We start from the raw sequence: 23,284 nt of genomic DNA on the forward strand, positions 1-23,284 counted from the left end.
TTAATTCAAAATAAACTAATGTAAAAGGGACCATGATGAGTTGCAGTTCCTAAACGTCAATGGTGAAAATGGAGGAATACAGAAAAAGCCACATGCTGATGATATTCTATCTGCCAAGTGTGTCAATTAGCATATTTATGCTAGCCGCAAGGCAAACTGACACACGATTAGGTTACTACTGAACTAACATTGAAATAGTCTTTCAAGTTAACGCTGCTCTCTGCTTCCCATGCCTATTCCTTGGTTGGCTAAGTGACAGAACATACAACCCTCGACTCCAACAGCAAAGGAAACAGCGCCTAAACCATACAACCTCAGCCCTTGATTAAGATTTTACATCGTTACATCAGAGTACTTGCAAGTGCACTTGCCCAAACAACAGTGATGATCAGTCAGCTGATTAGTGACATGAAGAACTGTAGAGTTCACCAACTAGCTACACCCCTCTCCAGGAGCCTGACTAAGGATGTTCAAGTCTGATACTTCGCGGGCACCGACGTAAGACATTTACAGTTTGCTTTGAGTTGTGGATGATATCAACTGTGCAAATAAGCTAAGTTGTTCACTTGGTCCTTCAAGCTGAGGGGGCAGCTTTTGTAAATCGGAGCAGCATTTAAGATGGCAATCCAAATTGCATCCGGTCTAGACAGGGATTCCTCAGAGGGAATGAGAGTTCAACTACAGCTGGACTACAATAGCAGACCCCTCTCACGAGTGCTCTTCTCCCACTTACACAAAGACATGAGTTTAACTTACTCTGGATGTTTAAGACATGGATTAATGTGATTGGTTGACTGTTGAAATGGCTGAGTTTGCATTATGTACAGGCTGAATGCCCTAAGAGGACATTTGACCAGAGTCAAGATGGCCAGACGACAGGGCACAGTTATGGCCAGAGCATCTCTGAAACGATTGTGGGGTGCTCCCGGTCAGCAGTGGCGAGTACCTATCAACAGTGGTCCCAGCAGGGACAAACCATAAACCGTCGACAGGGTGTTGGGCGCACAAGGCTGATCGATGCACGATGGCAGCGAAGGCTATACTGTCTGGTCCGAACCGACAGGTCTGCTGTGGCGCAAGTCACAGAAAATGTTAATGATGGTTAAGGGGGGAATGTGCCACAGCACCCAGTGCATTGCACCCTGCTGCGTATGGGGTTGCTTGGCTGCAGACCGGGCAGAGTGCCCATGATGACTCTCCACCATCAAAAGCACCTACAATGGGCACAAGAGGCTCGGAATTGGACTTTGGAGCAGCTGAACGTTGCCTTTGCCGATGAGTCCCATTTCCTTTTACATCACGTGGACGGCCGTGTACACGTGTGCCGTTTACCTGGGGAAGTGATGGCACCGGGATGCATTGTGGGAAGACAACAAGATAGTAGAGGGAGTGTGATGCTCTGGATAATGTTCTGCTGGGAAAACTTGGGTCCTGCCATTCATGTGGATGTCAATTTGACACGTACCACCAACCTAAACACATTGTTACAGACCAGGTACAGCACTTCATGACAATGGCAGGACGCATTATCCAGTGTGGCAGGATAATGCGTCCAGCCACACTGCAAATATTGTTCCGGAATGGTTTGAGGAACATGACGGAAAGTTCAAGGTGTTGCCTTGGCCTCCAAATTCCTGAGATTTCAATCCGTTTGAGCATCTGTGGGATGTGCTGAACCAACAAGTCTGATCCTCGGCAGCTCCACCTAACAACTTAAAGGGCTTGAAGGATCTGCTGCTAATGTCTTGGTGCCAGATACAACAAGACACCTTCCAGAGTCCATGGCTAGGCAGGTCAGCGCTGTTTTGGCAGCACGCGGAAGACCAACAGCATATCAGGCAGGTGGTCATAATGTTTTGGCTCTTCAGTGTAACCTTAAATTGAGTGACCTTAAATTTGAAACATGCTCTGGCCTCTCCAACTATTTTTGAATTCAGGACAGATATTAATCCAAATAACATTTGAGTAAGTAACACTTCAAACTCCACCCCCTATACACACACACACACACTCACAAACACACACGTAAGGCGGAGAAGACAGTAAAATGCCTAGTGTTGCGTAATAGCAAAATCACAGCTATAACGAAACAGGGTTTATCAAAGGCACCTGCCTTCCCAAAATCTTGCACTGCCTCTGTGTTAGCATGGTAAAATATGACATTATGCTCACAAATAAAATACCTGTAAAACACTGAAGCTAATTCCCATATTGACAGTGTTGCCAGGTGGGGTGTTTCCTACACTACTGGATGGGTTGATTTTTTTTCTTGAATCTTCAGGAGTATAGCAGTTTATGGTCACTGAAATCTGGCAAACTTGCATACAAACCACACCCGTCCTGATATTGTGGAGATGAGTAACATCAGAAAAACAAGTGGATCCAAGTTCTTTTTCACCCAAGCATGTCAAAATATTTAAATAAAACTTAATAACCTAAAACTACACCCAAACTGCAGATTTTTTTTTTGTAATGTTTCAGATGAGTTCTAAGAACTTAGAATTACAGATTGTTTTAAAGAGAGTTCTCGAGACAAACGAAGATGACTGGTGAAAAGACCATCCGATTAGAGTATGCACTGTCACCAAAAACATTATATATGCAATATACAGTGTAAAAAAATATACAATTAACATATTTAAGTCAACAAAAATATAAATATATGAATGTGAATACACAGGATCAGCGACAGCAGCAGAGCCAAGTACAGCAGAAGGAAGTCGAGAGAGGGAGATAAACGATTTGGCATCTAGGCATTCTTTGTAAACCCTAGAAATGGTTGTGCGTGAAAATCCCAGTAACTGAGCAGAAAATTGCTTAAATCACCTTTCTTTCCCATTCTGACATTCAGTTTGGAGTTCAGGAGATTGTCTTGACCAGAACCACACCCCTAAATGCACTGAAGCAACTGCCATGTGATTGGTTGATTAGATAATTGCATTAATGAGAAAATGAACAGGTGTTCCTAATAATGCTTTAGGTGAGTGTATATCATTGTAACACATTGTATCTGCAATAAAAAGTGGAATAACAGAGTTTTACATTTATTCACCAGAACCGATAATGGTGAATAAATGTAACATACAAAACTGCATAAAGAAATTAAGATTTTCTATTGGACAACAGAATAGGCATGGGCTTCTGTTGCCAAATGTACAAGTGCCAACATACATATTTTCCCTCATGCAACTGTCACTCTTCAAATGAGCAATGGCAGATGGGGTCAAGCAAAATCCCTCTTTTGTTTCCAGGCTGCTCAAAAATTCAACACAGTTCACTCCATGTGAGAAAACAAACAAACAATGAATAGTGGAGGGAATCACTGTGTATCCAAAATCGAAAGTAAAACTGGCCAAATGTAGGTCAGGTTTAGTTTGAATGAGTTCAGCTGGAACTGAAAATCTTAATTAAAATTAATGAGACTCTGAGGCACTGACATGACAAAATGTGAAAAAACTTCAATGGGGTGTAGACTTTCTATACGCAGTGTACTAACATAGCAGAGGATAATATACACACACATTTTAGTTGAATTTGAGCAGTCTATACACATACAAATGTACAGTGGGGAGAACAAGTATTTGATACACTGCCGATCAAAAATCCAGAAAATCACATTGTATGATTTTTAAGTAATTAATTTGCATTTTATTGCATGACATAAGTATTTGATACATCAGAAAAACAGAACTTAATATTTGGTACAGAAACCTTTGTTTGCAATTACAGAGATCTTACGTTTCCTGTAGTTCTTGACCAGATTTGCACAAACTGCAGCAGGGATTTCTCGCGATACCTTGGCCCCATCCATCCTCCCCTCAATACGGTGCAGTCGTCCTGACCCCTTTGCAGAAAAGCATCCCCAAAGAATGATGTTTCCACCTCCATGCTTCATGGTTGGGATGGTGTTCTTGGGGTTGTACTCATCCTTCTTCTTCCTCCAAACACAGCGAGTGGAGTTTAGACCAAAAAGCTAAATATTTGTCTCATCAGACCACATGACCTTCTCCCATTCCTCCTCTGGATCATCCAGATGGTCATTGGCAAACTTCAGATGGGCCTGGACATGCGCTGGCTTGAGCGGGGACCTTGCGTGCGCTGCAGGATTTTAATCCATGACGGTGTAGTGTGTTACTAATAGTTTTCTTTGAGACTGTGGTCCCAGCTCTCTTCAGGTCATTGACCAGGTCCTACCGTGTAGTTCTGGGCTGATCCCTCACCTTCCTTATGATCATTGATGCCCCACAAGATGAGATCTTGCATGGAGCCCCAGACCGAGGGAGATTGACCGTCATCTTGAACTTCTTCCATTTTCTAATAATTGCACCAACAGTTGTTGCCTTCTCACCAAGCTGCTTGCCTATTGTCCTGTAGTCCATCCCAGCCTTGTGCAGGTCTACAATTTTATCCCTGATGCCCTTACACAGCTCTCTGGTCTTGGCCATTGTGGAGAGGTTGGAGTCTGTTTGATTGACTGTATGGACAGGTGTCTTTTATACAGGTAACAAGTTCATACAGGTGCAGTTAATACAGGTAATGAGTAGAGAACAGGAGGGCTTCTTAAACCTGCATAATTGGCAGTGTATCAAATACTTGTTCTCCCCACTATATATCTAAGCTACCTAAAAGATCAAAGATGTGTTACAGTACAGTAACTATGCATATACTATGCAAATAGTATTGGGACAGTTGTTTCCTTCTTTTGGCTTTATACTCCAAAAATTGGGATTTGAAATGAATCACAATTCAACTAAGAAGTTTGATGCCCAGAAATACTGCAGTATAAAAAGTATCAATACATACACGTACTACTGTATATAAACTCAGATAAAAGCTGATAAGCTCATAGTAATTGTTTTGAGGAAAGAAATTCTTCACAGTCCCAAAACACGTGGAGGTAAAACTGGGGTTTAATGTGGCTCAGTCAACAGAGAGTATAGGTTTTGGCTTTGATTTCTCAGGAGGACCACTTTGTTCAATATGTGGAAAATATTACCTAGAACCCATCAGTTTAACCCTCATGTTAAGGCAGGCAAACCATAGAAAACATCTTATCATGCCTGCATGGTAAGCAATGAGGAAAATTACAGTTGTATGCAGTCAGATGTAGCCTGTCTAATTTGTTGTTTGGTTATAACATACAGCTTGTATTGTTGATTTACAACCACCTAAAGAGCTGGAGCCCTGTACGAACTAGTGTGTCATTCATTTATTGTGGCCCCTGAAGGAGGTAATAGTTTGAAACCATTACTCAAGGCAAACCTACTGAAAGTGTATAGATGACTCCTGATGACCATGAAAAAATCATGTCAGACGAAAGACAGTTTAGTTGAACATAAGCAAAAACATACTCTACAACGGAAATCCTCTACCACACTTGTAGTCTGTGTTGTAGCGATGTTAGCTAGTAAAACCCAATTGCCCAATTGTCATGTTGCACTGGACTGCACACATTCAGCGCTGCACTCCTAGTCTGACGGTGATGCATTGCTGGTGCCATTGCTGTGCATGGTAGAAATCGTACAGTTACTAAACAGAAAAAAAAATACATTGACTGTAGATTGAACTTGTGCTATAAATCACCATTTGAATGTACACAGATCAGCCATAACATTATGACCACCTGCCTAATATTGTGTAGGTCCCCCTTTTGCTGCCAAAGCAGCCCTGACCCATCGAGGCATGGACTCCACTAAATCTCTGAAGGTGTGTTGTGGTATCTGGCACCAAAATATTAGCAGCAGGTCCTGTAAGTTGCGAGGTGGGGCCTCCATGGATCGTACTGTTTTACTGCACATCCAACAGATGCTCGATGGATTGAGATCTGGGGAATTTGGAGGCCAAGTCAACACCTTGAACTCGTTGTTGTATTCCTTTAAACCATTCCTGAACCATTTTTTGCTTTGTGGCAGGGCGCATTATCCTGCTGAAAGAGGCCAATGCCATCAGGGAATACCGTTGCCATGAAAGGGTGCACATGGTCTGCAACAATTCTTAGGCAGGTGGTACGAGTGAAAGTAACATCCACATGAATGGCAGGACCCAAGGTTTCCCAGCAGAACATTGCCCAAAGCATCACACTGCCTCCACTGGCTTGCCTTCTTCCCATAGTGCATCCTGGTGCCAAGTGTTCTCCAAGTAAGCGACGCACACAGACCCGGCCATCCACGTGATGTAAAAGGAACCTGATTCATCAGACCAAGCCACCTTCCATTGCTCCGTGGTCCAGTTCCGATGCTCATGTGCCCATTGTAGGTGCTTTCGGCAGTGGACAGGGGTCAACAAGGGCACATTGACTGGTCTGCAGCTACGCCAAAAATTAGGACAACTTTATGACCTCCGAACTAGGTGAAGATCCCTAGATTGACAGACCAGGAAAATTTGACTAATTAAAGGAATGCTCGACACAGGCCCAAACAGCAGATTTCAAACAGCTCTTTAGTCACTTTGAAGAGCAATCCACAAGTCTTGAACCAGGACATCTGTGATGCACCTATTGCCTTATACCATATTCATTTGCTCTGATGTTTGTGTAAAGTCTACCCCCACACATTAAATATTACAACATGTTTGCTTTCCAGTGAAGTGTGGAGAGGAAGATCCCGAGGACAAACGTTTGGTCAGGGACGTGGTTGAGTAAATGAGCCATTTGGTTAAAAACACAACACATCTCTACACTAGCAACAAAAATACCCCCACATCATCCGTGAAGCCAGGGCATAGGGCTCAGAAAGAAGACTGAGAAAGATGTTGATTATATGGGTTACTTTGAAGACGAGGACACAACAGCAGCAAGGAATGCAGTAAAGTCTGTTTGGCTTTTGAGGTGTAAAAAAAAGTTCCATAGAATTATACTTGAGCAGAATTAAATATATTTTCTCTAAAAAAAGACTGCAGTAAAAGTGATAAGACATCTACTGAATGTTTATACGTATCTCAAAGTATTTTAAATGTACTTAAGTATTGAAATTCAGGGTAGAAGTAAAAAAGGTAGTGGTTTTATTCTGGGTTTGTTCAGTCAAAAAAGCTGCTTTTATACCCGACCTAAACAGTCAAACAGGCTAGTACAGTAACAAGAACTTGAAAATCATCTTTCAGTACAAACACTGAAAATAGTAGCTTCAAATAGTAAACAAAGGTAGAAAAGGCAAATAATGAATGACTCGCTGCAGGATATACAAGAGCTTTATATGATAATAGAATATATATACCAAAAGCAGTGTTCTCATTTTTCCAAATGTATATTCTACCTAATTTATAAATGTATTCCTCCCTCAATTCCTTCTTTCTACTCTCTCCTCCTCCTCTACACTCCTGTCATCCTCTCCATCTTTTCCTTGTTTCTACTCACCCTCTTTCCCATTTTTACTTCCTCTGTTCCAGCCCTTAATCATTCTCAGTCACACTATTCTCAATTCATTCCTTCCTGCAATTCTCCCCCTTCCAATAATGACCCTGTCTCCCTACAGGATTTTCAACAAATAAATAAACAAAGAAAAAAAGGAAAAGGCATGACTGTCATTAGAGAAGGAGCTGATACAAGTCCAGCTGGATGGTCGTTCACAGGCAGCTGAGGCAGGTAAAAGTGTGTTCAGTTTAACAATCAGGTTTCAAACAGCAGGAGAGGACTTGAGGACCATGTTATCTGATGAACAGGCCAGGTGTCCATTCAGTAGTTCAGAACTTTCTTGTGTTTGTGCCGACCTAATGATAAAGAAGATGTCCTCTGACTGGAGGAATCAGCTAGCTGCAGTGTGGCTACTTCCAGATGCTCTTTAATGTACATTCCTGAAATACAAGTGAAGTAAAATGTACAAGTATGAGCCAAGTACAACTCTTGAAATATCATGTCCCTAAAGAATAAAAGGATTATTCCATTTCATATATTATTCCATTCCAATCCTCATCTAGCAAGTAGCAAGGCTATCTGAACCACATGGTTGTTTATAGATAAAACACTTACATTAAATTACACGTTGCTTTAAGATTTAAATTGTGGATTCATCTATGGTCCATTTCTTTTGGAACTTCAAGAGAAGGATGGCTTCAGGGTCTTGGAACATTTCATTGAATAGATTATTCATTCCCACCAGCAAATCATCCACCAGAGATCTGCCATACTTAAATGAAAATATGACTTGTTTCAGTTTTGCATTCTGTATGGTTATCATTGGAAGGACCTATCCCATCTGAAAATTGGTTTTAGCCTGCAGAATGTTTGAATTTAGGGCTGCAAATACTTTTTTATACAACTTTTTTGATAACCGATTAATCTTTTGATTAATTGGATAGAAAGAAATACATAATTCCCAGAAGTATTTTTACTTAAAGTAAATAAAGGTTTTCAGTGATTTTCTCATCCTTTTGCAATGCCTTCATTAAAAAATGGCATTGTTTGTTTGTAAGTTTGTTTTTAGTTCGCAAAACGATAACAACCACAAGAACGGACTACATGTAGGTAAGCTTGCTAGCAAGTAATCAATTGATAGATAGTAGTGATGTGCAGTTCGTGAACAAATCTTTTTAGTGACTCAGGACTCACAAGTCCTTTTTTATAGTGACTCGTTTGTTCATTCGAACGTTTAACAACAGATTTCTACAACCTGATCACTTGCTTCATACCCGGTCCTCCAGCTCAGTTCTCCGATCAATGTCTGTGTACATTTGCCGAGGAAAATAAATCATGACTATAATAATTAATATAGTTAGAAAAAAATAATAATAATAGATCAAGACAGTAGCATTATAAAGACATGTTCGTAACAGATAATTGGACACATGGTAGGCTTACAAAAATAATGTAGTTGTTGTTTTACTGTACTGATAAACACAAATGAAAATCATACTCTAAGCCATTACCTAATAAAAAGACTTGTGAAACACTGACTCGTTCAGTTTTTCGTTCAATTGAACGGTTGTTTAGTTCTTTTGAATGAATTGGCAGCAGAGTTATACACAATTATGGAATATGCTGTTAGTTTTACCTTCCCAAAGAAAAATAGATCAAGACAATAGCATTTTTAAGGCATGTTTGTAACAGATAATTGGACACATGATAGGTCTAAAATAATTAGGCTAATGTAGTAGTTGGTTTTTGATTGTAATGATAAACACATGAAATCATACACCAAGCCTTTGTCTAATGAGAAAGGCTGTAGGCATTACTGACTCAAATGAACAGAATGACTCGAAAGATTACAACTTTTTACTGAACGACTTGACAAGATCTGAGTCAGTAAAAATAGTCTAAATTCCCATCACTAATATTTTGTGCTTAACTGAATCAAACCCCTTGGTTTAGGAAGTTGTGTTCATGAGCAACAGGGAAGGGTGAAAGTTCCGACCTTCAAGTGGGAGAATACCGGCAAATAGACCTAAACGCTTTTTGAGTGATTGTGATGTTAAAGGATACTTCGCGTTTTACTTTTGTGTAACTCTTGGTAATGCTAGCCTTCCGGCTAGCTAGCCTTAACGCTACTCAGCTGTTAGCACCGTTGCCTGTTGGTTGTCGTCATGTGAATGCTCTCAAATAAAAAACATTGGAAATGAACAAATTCCAGAGTCTATAAAAAATTTGAGGGAGGAGTAGATGTAATTTCAAGGATTAAAACATGATAATTGAACTTTATGTTGAAAAAAATACATCAGTTATAAAAAGTTATTATTCAAAGCATGATATTAGGTTTTTTTTTTTTTCAAAAACCCCTTAATGATGATTAAAATTATGTGTACCGTGACGTCGCCCGGTATGGCGCAGCCGGGGCCCCACCCTGGAGCCAGGCCCGGGGTTGGGGCTCGTATGCGAGCGCCTGGTGGCCGGGCCTTCCCCCATGGGGCCCGGCCGGGCTCAGCCCGAACGGGCGACGTGGGGCCGCCCTCCCGTGGGCTCACCACCCACAGGAGGGACCATAAGGGGCCGGTGCGAAGAGGATCGGGCGGCAGTCGAAGGCAGGGGCCTAGACAACCCGATCTCTGGACACGGAAACTAGCTCTAGGGACGTGGAATGTCACCTCGCTGGCGGGGAAGGAGCCTGAGTTAGTGCGTGAGGTTGAGAGGTTCCGATTAGAGGTAGTCGGGATCACCTCTACGCACGGCTTGGGCTCTGGAACCACACTCCTTGAGAGAGGATGGACTCTTCACCACTCTGGAGTTGCCCATGGTGAGAGGCGGCGGGCTGGTGTGGGTTTGCTTATAGCTCCCCAGCTCTGCCGCCATGTGTTGGAGTTTACCCCGGTGAACGAGAGGGTCGTTTCCCTGCGCCTACGGGTCGGGGATAGGTCTCTCACTGTTGTTTGTGCCTACGGGCCGAACGGCAGTGCAGAGTACCCGACCTTCTTGGAGTCTCTGGGAGGGGTGCTGGAAAGTGCTCCGACTGGGGACTCTATTGTTCTACTGGGGGACTTCAACGCCCACGTGGGCAGCGACAGTGACACCTGGAGGGGCGTGATTGGGAGGAACGGCCCCCCTGATCTGAACCCGAGTGGTGTTCAGTTATTGGACTTCTGTGCTAGTCAGTTTGTCCATAACGAACACCATGTTCAAGCATAAGGGTGTCCATCAGTGCACGTGGCACCAGGACACCCTAGGCCGCAGGTCGATGATCGACTTTGTTGTCGTCTCATCTGACCTGCGGTCGTATGTCTTGGACACTCGGGTGAAGAGAGGGGCGGAGCTGTCAACTGATCACCACCTGGTGGTGAGTTGGATCCGATGGCGGGGGAAGAAGCTGGACAGACTCGGCAGGCCCAAGCGTACTGTAAGGGTCTGCTGGGAACGTCTGGCCGAGTCTCCTGTCAGAGAGATCTTCAACTCCCACCTCCGGCAGAGCTTCGACTGGATCCCGAGGGAAGCTGGAGATATTGAGTCCGAGTGGACCATGTTCTCCACCGCCATTGTCGAAGCGGCCGCTCGGAGCTGTGGCCGTAAGGTCTCCGGTGCCTGTCGAGGCGGCAATCCCCGAACCCGGTGGTGGACACCGGAAGTAAGGGATGCCGTCAAGCTGAAGAAGGAATCCTATCAGGCCTGGTTGGCTTGTGGGACTCCTGACGCAGCTGACGGGTACCGACAGGCCAAGCGGGCTGCAGCCCGGGTGGTTGTGGAGGCAAAAACTCGGGCCTGGGAGGAGTTCGGTGAGGCCATGGAGAAGGACTATCGGCTGGCCTCGAAGAGATTCTGGCAAACCATCCGGCGCCTCAGGAGAGGGAAACAGTGCCCTACCAACGCTGTTTACAGTAGAGGTGGGCAGCTGTTGACCTCAACTGAGGATGTCGTCGGGCGGTGGAAGGAGTACTTCGAGGATCTCCTCAATCCCGCTGTCACTTCTTCCATTGAGGAAGCAGAGGATGAGGTATCAGAGGTGGACTCGTCCATCACCCGGGCTGAAGTCACTGAGGTGGTCAAGAAACTCCTCGGTGGCAAGGCACCGGGGGTGGATGAGATCCGCCCTGAGTACTTCAAGTCTCTGGATGTTGTGGGGCTGTCTTGGTTGACACGCCTGTGCAACATCGCGTGGCGGTCGGGGACAGTGCCTCTGGGATGGCAGACCGGGGTGGTGGTCCCTCTTTTTAAGAAGGGGGACCGGAGGGTGTGTTCCAACTATAGGGGGATCACACTTCTCAGCCTCCCCGGGAAAGTCTATGCCAGGGTTCTGGAGAGGAGAATACGGCCGATAGTAGAACCTCGGATTCAGGAGGAACAGTGTGGTTTTCGTCCGGGCCGTGGAACACTGGACCAGCTCTATACCCTCTACAGGGTGTTGGAGGGTTCATGGGAGTTTGCCCAACCAATCCACATGTGTTTTGTGGATTTGGAGAAGGCATTCGACTGTGTCCCTCGCGGCATCTTGTGGAGGGTGCTTGGGGAATATGGGGTCCTGGGTCCTTTGCTAAGGGCTGTCAGGTCCCTGTACAACCGAAGCAGGAGCTTGGTCCGCATTGCCGGCAGTAAGTCAGACTTGTTCCCAGTGCATGTTGGACTCCGGCAGGGCTGCCCTTTGTCACCGGTTCTGTTCGTAATTTTTATGGACAGAATTTCTGGGCGCAGCCAGGGGCCGGAGGGTGTCAGGTTTGGGGACCACACAATTTCGTCTCTGCTCTTTGCAGATGATGTTGTCGTGTTGGCCCCTTCTAACCAGGACCTTCAGCATGCGCTGGGACGGTTTGCAGCCGAGTGTGAAGCGGTGGGGATGAAAATCAGTACCTCCAAATCCGAGGCCATGGTCCTCAGTCGGAAAAGGGTGGCTTGCCCACTTCAGGTTGGTGGAGAGTGCCTGCCTCAAGTGGAGGAGTTTAAGTATCTAGGGGTCTTGTTCACGAGTGAGGGAAGGATGGAACGGGAGATTGACAGACGGATCGGTGCAGCTTCTGCAGTAATGCAGTCGATGTATCGGTCTGTCGTGGTGAAGAAAGAGCTGAGCCGCAAGGCGAAGCTCTCGATTTACCAGTCAATCTACGTTCCTACTCTCACCTATGGTCATGAGCTTTGGGTCATGACCGAAAGGACAAGATCCCGGATACAGGCGGCCGAAATGAGCTTTCTCCGCAGGGTGGCCGGGCGATCCCTTAGAGATAGGGTGAGAAGCTCGGTCACCCGGGAGGAGCTCAGAGTAGAGCCGCTGCTCCTCCACATCGAGAGGGGTCAGCTGAGGTGGCTTGGGCATCTTTTTCGGATGCCTCCGGAACGCCTTCCTGGGAAGGTGTTCCGGTCCCGTCCCACCGGGAGGAGACCCCGGGGAAGACCTAGGACACGCTGGAGGGACTATGTCTCCCGGCTGGCCTGGGAACGCCTCGGTGTCCCCCCGGAAGAGCTGGAGGAAGTGTCTGGGGAGAGGGAAGTCTGGGCATCCCTGCTTAGACTGCTGCCCCCGCGACCCGGCCCCGGATAAGCGGAAGAAGATGGTATGGTATGGTATGGCATGATATTAATCTTTGATGTAACTACCCCATATATGGGGTAGAATCAAGGAACTGATTCAAATTATTAGAACTTCAGAATAGTTCCACCTATCCATTATTGCATGGTATTTTCTGAAAGCTGTGAATCTCCCCTAGGTCGTACTACCTTATATACAGTAGCTCTTATGTCTATCAATCCCCAATTTTTTTCTTATAATGTTGACATGGTTGGGGAAACAATAGGATGTTCTTATAGCAGTAAATATCAATGAGTTACAGCCTGTCCATGAAGAAAATCTAAAAAAATTCTCCCAGGTGTATTTTACACAAAACACCTTCACTCTGTATGTCCTCTGAACATAAGTGCACATAAACTGCAGTTATAATGGAGAATGGCAGTACAGGCGGAAATCTCAATTTCTTAATTTACAGTGAAGAGTTAAAAAAGTTAATAATGTATGTTTTTGTCATGCATGCTTTTTTCTTATCAGCAATTCAAGTTGTTTATTTGTAAGCTCCAAATCCTCCTATTGCACTCAATGGCCTTTGTGCCCTGGCATGTGGCCTTTGTGTCCTAAACATTTTTGTGACACCGATTTGGAAGTGCTTAGATTTGGAAGTTAGTTATTTAGGTTAATTTACGATTGCAGTGTACTAGGTTAGTCAACTTGCTATGGAATTTGGGTTGCTTTTTGCAAACTTTTTGCAAAGTTCATGAGGATTCAATTTCATGCAGTGTTTTTAGTTCCGCATCAACATCTGTGCCAACATGCAAGCATGTAAAACTAACATATCCACTAGAGGGCAGTGTCATATTTATTAACCCAGAATCTACACAGATTGAAGAACAAAACAGAAACTAAAGAAATCAAAAAACACACCTCGGAGGAAACCAAACAGCTCATCCAACCAGCTTTTGTTGACGCATATCATCACAGAATACGCAAAACACATTTTTAAGAATTGGGAGGTGTGTGCGAAAGCACCTCTGCAAGTTACGGTTACCCAAAAGATGTTTACGTTTACCTATATAGAAGTATAAATCAAGCTTTAGAGCTAAACCATCACTGAAGTAAGGATCATTTAAAACATTTGTACTTCAATTGCTAAAACTGGTATGTAGTAAAGCATCGACACATGCGCTAAGGCATAGGAGAACTATGGAACCCTGCATTTTGCAAAAAGCACTTTGAATCAAATCACTATTAATTAGGCTAACTATAACAATTGTCACACAACTTACTCTCACAATCCTTAAAATTTTTGTTTTCAAAACCCGAGACAGTAAAGTATTTGATACTCAACCGATACATGTTTCTTTCAATATCATGTGACAAATTGTTTTGACAACTGGCATCACATGACCAGAAGTGTTTTGGGAACACTTCTCAGAATATTGTTCAGACACAGTATGTGTTAATAAGGTCGCCACAGTATCAAGGGTGAGTGCCGAGCAGTCCATACTAGCTCGCGATGGGTGGGGTTTCACGTTGTCTGTCTCTGATTTGCTCAAAATTTTGCAAGACAAGATTGAGTGAATTCATTGGTTGAGGTTTTCCTCCAACATGATTCTTCTGTCATTGTTTTGCAGCTAGTTAGGAAGGTGTTTGAGGAAATGGAGTAAAGCATCAACTTTCTTTGTCAAATGGAGTGAAGGGAAACGTTTACATTTCTCAAGTACAAATACCCCATCTGATCATTATAAATACATTTATGCAAAAGACATAACAAAAGAGAAATGTAACTACTCTCAAACACAGAAGGACTGACAATTAATTAGACTTATATTTATAAATGTATCATAGGCCTACATCTAAATAGTTAAATATCAAAACATATAGATTTAATAAATGTCACAACTTTAGATACACAAGTGGGTAATACAGAAGTGCAGTAGTATTCTTCCTCTAAAAGAATTGTGCAGATTGTAGATTGCTGACTATAATATTTTTAAATGAGTGTTTTAAAGCAGGAATAGTCCAGCATTAAGCAGATTACATTTGCAGTATGTATTGTTTTGTTTCAAATAGCATTCAGCTTACCACCAGGTATCTAGGTATATCACCGCAACAACTTGGTCCTTCCTGGGGTGGGGGATTTGGCCACAACCTTTTAAGAAACCTAGTTTCAGCTCCCGGTCCATGTAGCCACGTTTATCTGCTGTTAAAGTTGCTGCTTTCACATTGAGGCTGTAATAGTGAAATTATTTTCTACCCTTCCAAAAGAGCAAAGGCACTTGGTACAAATCCTAATCGAATGTTTAAAAACCTGAGGCAATATTACCCAAAATGCTATAATTGTCACAGTGAAGGCAAGAATGATGTACAAACTTGTTATCTAGCTACACCAGCTGACCTGTTAGTGATATTGTAGTTGTTTGGTGTTGAGAAATGCGGCGCTTTGCTACGTTAACTGATCTGCTAGCGGTACAGTAGCCACAACACCAATTCTACTGCAGCATTAATATGTATGGCACAGTGCCATGTAACTGCCATGCATATTGCATATTTGAGTTGCAAATTACTGTAATCAATGGCACAATGACACACCCATGACACATAGCCAAAGCAGCCCCAAGGTCCAAGACAGTGATGGTTTAAACTAATTCATAGACAAGCTTATGGAAATCACAAAAATTGCTTAGAGCTCAGATACAGGGATATCATTGCCTGGGGGTTGAAAAGCAAGTCAGTCAGAGGTTTTCTAGTTACCTGGTACAATCTTCTGTCATTTTGTCCTAGAGCAAGAAATGTATACAAAATGCCCATGGGCGAGGCACAGCATCTGACCCTCTGTGGGACTAGATTTTTTTGCAGATGTTTGTCTGGGGAGTAGTTCCAAGCAGACTAAAAAAACTATCATAACAGGAAAATATGTCCCATTCGATTTGTCTGTTGTATTACTTTCAGACCAATGTATCTGGGATTTATAAAGACAGTTCTATCTTGCTGGACAATGCTGTTTCTTCTTGTCTTATGTTATTTGCTGTGCTGACAATATTATCTTTGATGCAGAAATGAGCCCTGGCCCCTGACTATAAAGCTGCAAATGATTACTGTAGAGCTTAAACTGAACACAATTGACTGCATAATACCGGTATAGTAATCACTCATATTAAGTGTCACAGATTCAGGGATTTTCATAAAAGTATGCATGGGTTCGCAACTTCCCATCAAACGAATGACCAGTTTTTTATAGCGTCTACCGGAAAACAAATGCTTCATTGTAAAAGCAATCTTCACATTCTTTCCCAATTGTATTTATCAAGCAAGAAAGCATAGCCTATCATTGCATTATGTGTGTTACTAATAGAAAACATTGTTGCATGATGAAAGTAGCTAAGCACCAGCTGCAAATCCTGCCCTCATTAATTCCCCGAATCCTCACCAGTGGAAATGCGCATCGATCGCTGAACCCAGAGTATTGACAGGCTCTCTAGGCTATCACTCTTCCACCTTGCACTAAATTGTGATAGAAAACTGATTTATGAAAGTGCGGATCTGGTGTTTTGGCAAATCTGCATTGTATACAGCGACGGAGTGCGGTTTGTTTCTTACCGTAGCCTACGCTTTACGAGCGGTCAAATATCCATGAATGCGGGTGACTGAACGACTTTCAATGGCTATGACTGCAGGTTTATGCATCCCAAACGAGATGAACTTGTCGAGTCCTTTTCTTCGAGCCCGGTGTGTGTAATATTTAAATAGCCACTCCTTTTCAGCAGACAGGGTTTGAACGAGCGGAACTGCAGTCCTCGGCTATGACCCCTCAGTGCATTCGTGAAATCCCACATAGTCTCATTTACTGTACCATCACTCCGGGGTCAATAGTATGATCAACGTCAGACGTAAATCATTAACCAGCGAAGATATTAAACATCAAACCTTTTCATCCGTTAGCGAAGCTTTAGATCAGACGTCAAGTGGCTCGCTCGACCCTTTGCCCGAACAGCTTTTGAGAGTGCTAAAGGTGCTTTTACCGACTGTCCGTCTGGGTCTGCGGGTGAGTAAGCTATCTTGATGCAGTGAATTTAACCCGGGGCACGTGCTTCGTTGTTCTGTTACTTGTCCTGCTTCTGGGGAGTGAGAACCCTGGCGAGGGTAGATATGTTCTTGTTTTTGTTTAGGTCTGAATTTTTATTTTTTTATTATCGTTATCATTATGATTAGGTTGGCTGACATTATACAGTATAGGGCAAATGTATAATATAGGCTGCTTTAATTGATATGTGGCAGATTATCTAACTGCCAGGCTAATTTACCATAACTAGATCAAATCCCCGAGCTGGAGAGTTGATTGTAGTTCTGTCCCATATAAGACAGATTATCTTAGTTGCTCTTGATGAAAATGTAAATACTACTAGCATAATAATTATTTATTTCAAAAATATATATATTTATATTGACTGAATTAGTGAGTCATGACCCCAACCCACGCAAAATATGGACTGAACATGAACGCGGCTCTTTGCGTTATTCCACCATTCATTTCTTCCACAAGGTTACGATTGTCAACATATTTTCATCAGTTCTCTGTACAAAAATCTGCTGGCTATGGTTTTGATAAAGTTTAATTAAGTCATCTTGTCCTAGCAAAATGTATATAGTTATCAAAACACAGGAGTTGTAAGCCTACACGAAAAACACAGACCTTTTTTTTAAGTAGATACAAAATCCCCAAATGAAAACATTTATGAGCCATTCTTTTAACCAAAATGCTGGGCACATTTACTATAGCGTTTTGTTGCTTTATTTCCACTGTGAAATTGAGTCCCTGGGGCAGTCTCATTCTGCACTGCAGTGAAAAGTAGTTTAGGCTCTATCTGTATGTGATTGCTTGTTGAAGCACAAATGCCTGTGATTGCAGGAAAACACTTAATACTTTTGCGCTGGAAAGTGCAGGAGTTAGTGCCAGGATAAGTGTTGTCATCCATGCATATCCCTGTCATCCCAGCAGCATGATGAGCTCTAGCTAGAGTGTGGGTAGTGTGCGATCACGGGCCAGAGTGTGGGTAGTGTGCGATCACGGGCCAGAGTGTGGGTAGTGTGCGATCACGGGCCAGAGTGTGGGTAGTGTGCGATCACGGGCCAGAGTGTGGGTAGTGTGCGATCACGGGCCAGAGTGTGGGTAGTGTGCGATCACGGGCCAGAGTGTGGGTAGTGTGCGATCACGGGCCAGAGTGTGGGTAGTGTGCGATCACGGGCCAGAGTGTGGGTTGGGACCAGCTCACTCTTCTACAACACCCTCTGTCCTTCTCCCCCATGAGCACCATTTAGTTTTTTGATGTGTTCAATAATTTATACATTTGACACTCATTCATGCACCCCTCTTACACTCATATGCAGACTTTCACACTTTGGTAGTTGGCTGGTTTCACACACAGGATCAACTTTGGTAGTTGTATACATTGTTAGTTATGTAAGAAAATCTGTTACTCATTAAACATTAACATGTGGATTACCTTGTTTGATGCTGTCTAAGAGGTGGTTTGTGACACTGTGAAGCACTCATGCAGTTACCTTGCATATCATAATGCCTGGTACATATTCATTTTTTGAGACAACAATTGTTTCTTAAAGTTAATCCCAGAAATGTAAATGAAAGACAAGGGATTAATTGATTTACTGTATTGTAATTAATATCTACAGCTTTGTACAGCTATGTGTTAATATGTACAGCTTTGCCTTTTAGCTGCTGTGATCATAAGATTGCTACAAAATATTGGAGCTATGTTTTCAAAATAACAATAAATTCATTATTATTATATGCCAAGTTGGATGTCTTTGGCCATTGAGTATTCCAGAGTCCTAGATAATGCTCACTAAATTCACTGGATAAATCACTACTCCCTTTAAACACACATCCCAACCCTATTGTACATCACTATCAAACCCTGGAATCAACTTCTCAAATAATTATTTCTAACCAGCATGATATGTGCTAGGTACACCCAATTACTTGTATTTATATAACTCATATAGTTAGGTTTTTTGTCAACATACTTTACATGTTTTTGAGAGAGACTAGCATAAGTGCAAAGATTTCTTTTTTTGGGGGGGGGTGTACATTTACCTACTGAAGATTAAATTGTATTTTTTTGGCAGACATTGCGCTATATCAGATGAGTGAGAAATCTTTTTTGGAGAGGAAGATAACAGTTTTTGGTGAAAGAGTGCTGGGGCAAACTTCAAACTGTGCTGCAGAAAAGCATATGCTCCGTCTGTTGATAACATGAGGACAATTGGATGTTACAAAGGGCCCATGGCTTGGCAGAAATCCCAATATTGTGTGGATTTCTGTATGTCTATTTTCCTTCACTGAAATAAACATTTTAACTAAAATAATTCAGTTTCTCATGAATATAGAAGTCACTTTTTTATAACATTTTCAGATACCTCTGAAGCCCCCTCCATCCCCTTCTCCATCTACTCGTTCAACCCAGGATAACTCAAAGTGAATCTCAAACCAACACATACCTGCTGCACACTTACTTGGAGTGCCCTCTATGGTCATGATTTGCTGAGGAAACAGAGTGACTCACTCAATGGTCCACTTTTAATTAATTAAACAAGCCTGAAGTTCTAATATACAAATCCCTCCTATTCTTAAAGAAGAAATAAACATCATCAACAATTCAACATTTAATTTAGGTTTTATTTGTATATGTGTCATGACTATAAATCAATTTGTCCTATCATTAATCACACCTATCTATTATTTTCTGTGATACTATGCAAGCTCCCAATTAACCAAACTAGCATTGTTATTTGAATGTTGTAATTCATAGTCCACTTGATCGACTATGCTAAAAAAATGGAATCCCTTTAGGTACTGTGTCATTTCTGAACTTGGTCCAAAGTAGAATATGAATTGCTTTATTCAAGTATGCCCCAAAGTTGATGTGTTTATTTAAACCCTAACTACTCTGTGGAAGTCTTCCTCTGAGTTTCGGCAGCAACACATGACCATGTGAGCACTCTGAGCAAGTGCGTAGTGGATAGGGGTTGGTTTGACTTTCACAATCCATGCTTGCTTGAAGGGTCCACTGGTGGGTCTAATGAGCCCCTACACACTTGATGATCATTTTCCAAATCTCAGCTTTGGGACATTTTTGCAAATGACGGAGGCGCACATATAAACCATAAATGGAGGGCCTGTGAGGATGTACGGGTTCATTTGGGAATTAGCAACTGGAAAAGTGGATTCGATCAGCATGGCTAGTAATGAGATGTTGGGCTCTGAAAGAGTCCCTGAAAGAGTAGCTTGAAAGAGTAGCTTTCTTTTGCCAGAGCTGTCCACAGTTGAGGTTGGTGCCACGGTTGAGGTTGGTGCCATAAGTTATCAGATTTCTGTGAAGACTGGACATAAAAACGAAGTGAAAACTAGATTAGTGTGTTTCTTAACTAAATTTGTTCTGGTATTTTCCCACACTAAGAATGAAAATGCAGATTTCCTTGTGAGAAAAACAAACTTCTATAGCCTAAATTAATTTTAAAGCATACATACGTACATACAATACCCTGACCTTGTTATTCAAAATGACTGCAAAGAACCCAGATCTTTTTTTTTTTGTGTAGTTATTTTTTTCCCTGATCAAACTGTCCTCTGTTGAACAATATTCTACTACTTTGAATGACATGAAAGCTATCTTTACCTGCATTATTTTGGTTTACTGTACACAACATTCGGCGCTATAGTGACCCACACTTACCCAACATCATTTATAAGACCAGTTTTACAGTCAAAACTGTATCAGGTTTCTGTGCAGTGCGCATGCATATTGCACAGTCCTGCGTGGTACTTTTCCAATAAACGCTATGGAAATAATTATGCAAACTAAGATAAGTCTATCTAGCATTTTATTCTCTCTCTCTTAATGTAAACAAGCACTAAGGATTGGGATAGCAGTTTTCTTTATGAGGAGGGTTTTGTTTTCAAACTAAAGGGTGTTCAGTGTTCATGTTTAGGTAATTTCTGTAATTCTGGGTCTGAGTGAAAGGCCTCATTAGCTACCTCTGTAAACACACTCAATGGCAAATACATAAACCTAGAACCGGACTGCTTTGCCACCAAAGCAGGCTGGGTTGAATTATGATGACATGATGGCATTGCAGAGTTGCTGAAGATTGACCTGTGTGGTACATGAATGTTGCCAACAGTCCATTTCACCTCAACACAAAGATGCTCTACTGCATTGAAATCCGGGGAATGTGGAGGCCACTCAATTAAACTTAACCGGTATTCTTCGGACCAGGCAAGTGTTTCACCTCTTTAATTGTCCGGTTATGGTGAACACATGCCCATTAGAGCCAATTGACCTGTTCTTGTTTTTAGCTGAGTAAGAGTAGAACCTAATGAGGTAGTCAGCTGCAATATCTCATATGTCACAAGAACGAACGAAATGTCTATTCCAAGATGCAATTCTGTACACCACTGTTATTTTCCTGTTTGTTGCCTGCATATTAACTTGCATGATTATTGCTATTCTCTTTCAATCTCTTGTCCGGTGTAGCTCAGCTGGTAGAGCATTGCACTTGCAACACCAGAGATTGTGGGTTGATTCCCAAGGGGGACCAAGTCAGAAATGTATGCACTTGCCACTGTAAATCGCTCTGGATTAGGCGATCAGCAAAATGACAAAAATGTAAATTTCATATGAGCTGTTTCTACCTTCAAGACTGTCACTGAGTGAATGTTTTTGTGTTTTTGTATTTTCTGTTTATTTTATAAAGGCCATGTGACTAGCTGTTTGTGATCCAGTTTGGTTTCATACCAATTCACAATATCTGTCATTCATCCTGAGATATCAAATTATGATAAGATTCATTATAACACCTCCATTAACTAAGAAGTGGAGTTCATGCTCTGTTAATCCTTTGTCATAATAAGCCTATCCCAACTGGCAACTTTCCATCACTTTAAATACACCAAAAATGGAATGTGGAATCACTATATTCAACAATCAATTCAATATTTTGTGGGCTTGTTGCTTCACATACCCAAGTACGTCTTTTTTCTGCTGTTTTTCTTTGTTACTTTCTTGCAAATCTTTCCAAAGAATGTTATTTTGTAGTGGCTAAATGTCCAATAAAATTGTCCTACAACAATTTCATCTAATCTTTGAGCCACGGGGGAGTTGGGGAATGTTGTCTCGATGCATACAAATCCAATGCCCCGAGTTTGAATTGTAGTTTTGGATCTTTTCTCCAACAACGTAGAGAAAATGAAATGAAATGTAATAAAAAATGCAATGAAAAACATATTTAAATCCAACAAAAAAAAAACTTTGCTGAGCATTGTTAGCATGGTTTAGCATGGACAAAAGACTGTGCTGCCATTCCAGTCACTCAACCCCCAGCCTTGAAACCTGTGGGCCTTTAAATGGTTGTTTCCCTGCCTGTAGAGGGGAATATACACACCTCAAGGATAATTAGTTGAAAACATTCAAATTAATTCAAAATATAAGCAAATAGCCTATATAACTATTTGGCTCCTACATGCAGTTTGGAACTTTTGCAATTAACAAAATCATTTTTACAATTTTCTATTTTTGTTTGGATATGTGATGTGTTGTTTAAATGCGCAATCTAACAGAGAAATTAATATTCAGCTGGTTAACTCACTAGAAACTATTTTGTGTAGGTTTTGAATGCAACATTTTGTTAGTAAAAAAAATAGTTGGGAGTAAATCTTTTATAATTATGAGCATTTTTGCATGCCTTTTGACAATGCACCTTGTAATAATAATAACCCATATCTATTGCTTTTACTAATAAAATTGACAATAGATGAGCGTGAAGATATGTTAAACATTTCTGTGACTCCAGAAATGGAGGTCCTCTAGAACTACTGGCAATAATCTTGTCCTTAGAAATGGAAAGGTTAGTAAATGCCAGTCTAACATTGAGCTCTGAGTTCTCTCTTTCATTCCTCTGAAGTCTTTGTTTGGATTTAAAGCCTCTCCATGAAACCCTCAGATTGGACCATGCAGCAAAAGCAACAGTGACTGAACAAAGCTGTCCTCTGTGAGGTTTTACTGTAGTTCCACTGCTTCTGTAGTGCTGCTGCTACTGTGCTACATTCACTGTCAAATACCAGCACTCATTTTGTAGCTTGACTGATCCAGCCTTCCCAATCCAATCTGGCTGAGCTCTTTGTTTGGGCTTCAAAATAACAGCACAAACTCCAGGTCACTCTTCCTCCCTAAAAACCAAAATAGCCCAGCAGTCAGGTGTGTAAGCAGACCCACATTCACAAATATCTGAGTCATCGTAAAAGGGCTTGGCATGCCCTGGAACACCACCACTGCTGCCAATAGGGGTCAGTGCACGCAAATGTCATCAGACTTCACTTAAACCCTGTCGTTGTAACTTTGACATAGAAATCGTTT

At 42.1% G+C, this 23,284-nt stretch overlaps 1 protein-coding gene across 2 annotated transcripts in view; it reads right to left on the reverse strand.

Moving 5' to 3' along the window:
* plecb (plectin b) overlaps nucleotides 1-16,836 on the reverse strand; it is a 178,361-nt gene extending 161,525 nt beyond the window's left edge. The window contains exon 1 of one of the 2 annotated variants that reach the window (XM_020041060.3): nucleotides 16,452-16,836. The gene's annotated coding sequence lies outside the window, so the exon portion shown is untranslated. The remainder of the gene's footprint in view (nucleotides 1-16,451) is intronic. The other variant, XM_013131365.3, reaches the window with a different exon arrangement.
* Nucleotides 16,837-23,284: the final 6,448 nt, after the last annotated feature.

This window comes from Esox lucius, chromosome 20, assembly GCF_011004845.1.
Source record: "Esox lucius isolate fEsoLuc1 chromosome 20, fEsoLuc1.pri, whole genome shotgun sequence".
NCBI classification, from domain to species: Eukaryota; Metazoa; Chordata; class Actinopteri; order Esociformes; family Esocidae; genus Esox; species Esox lucius.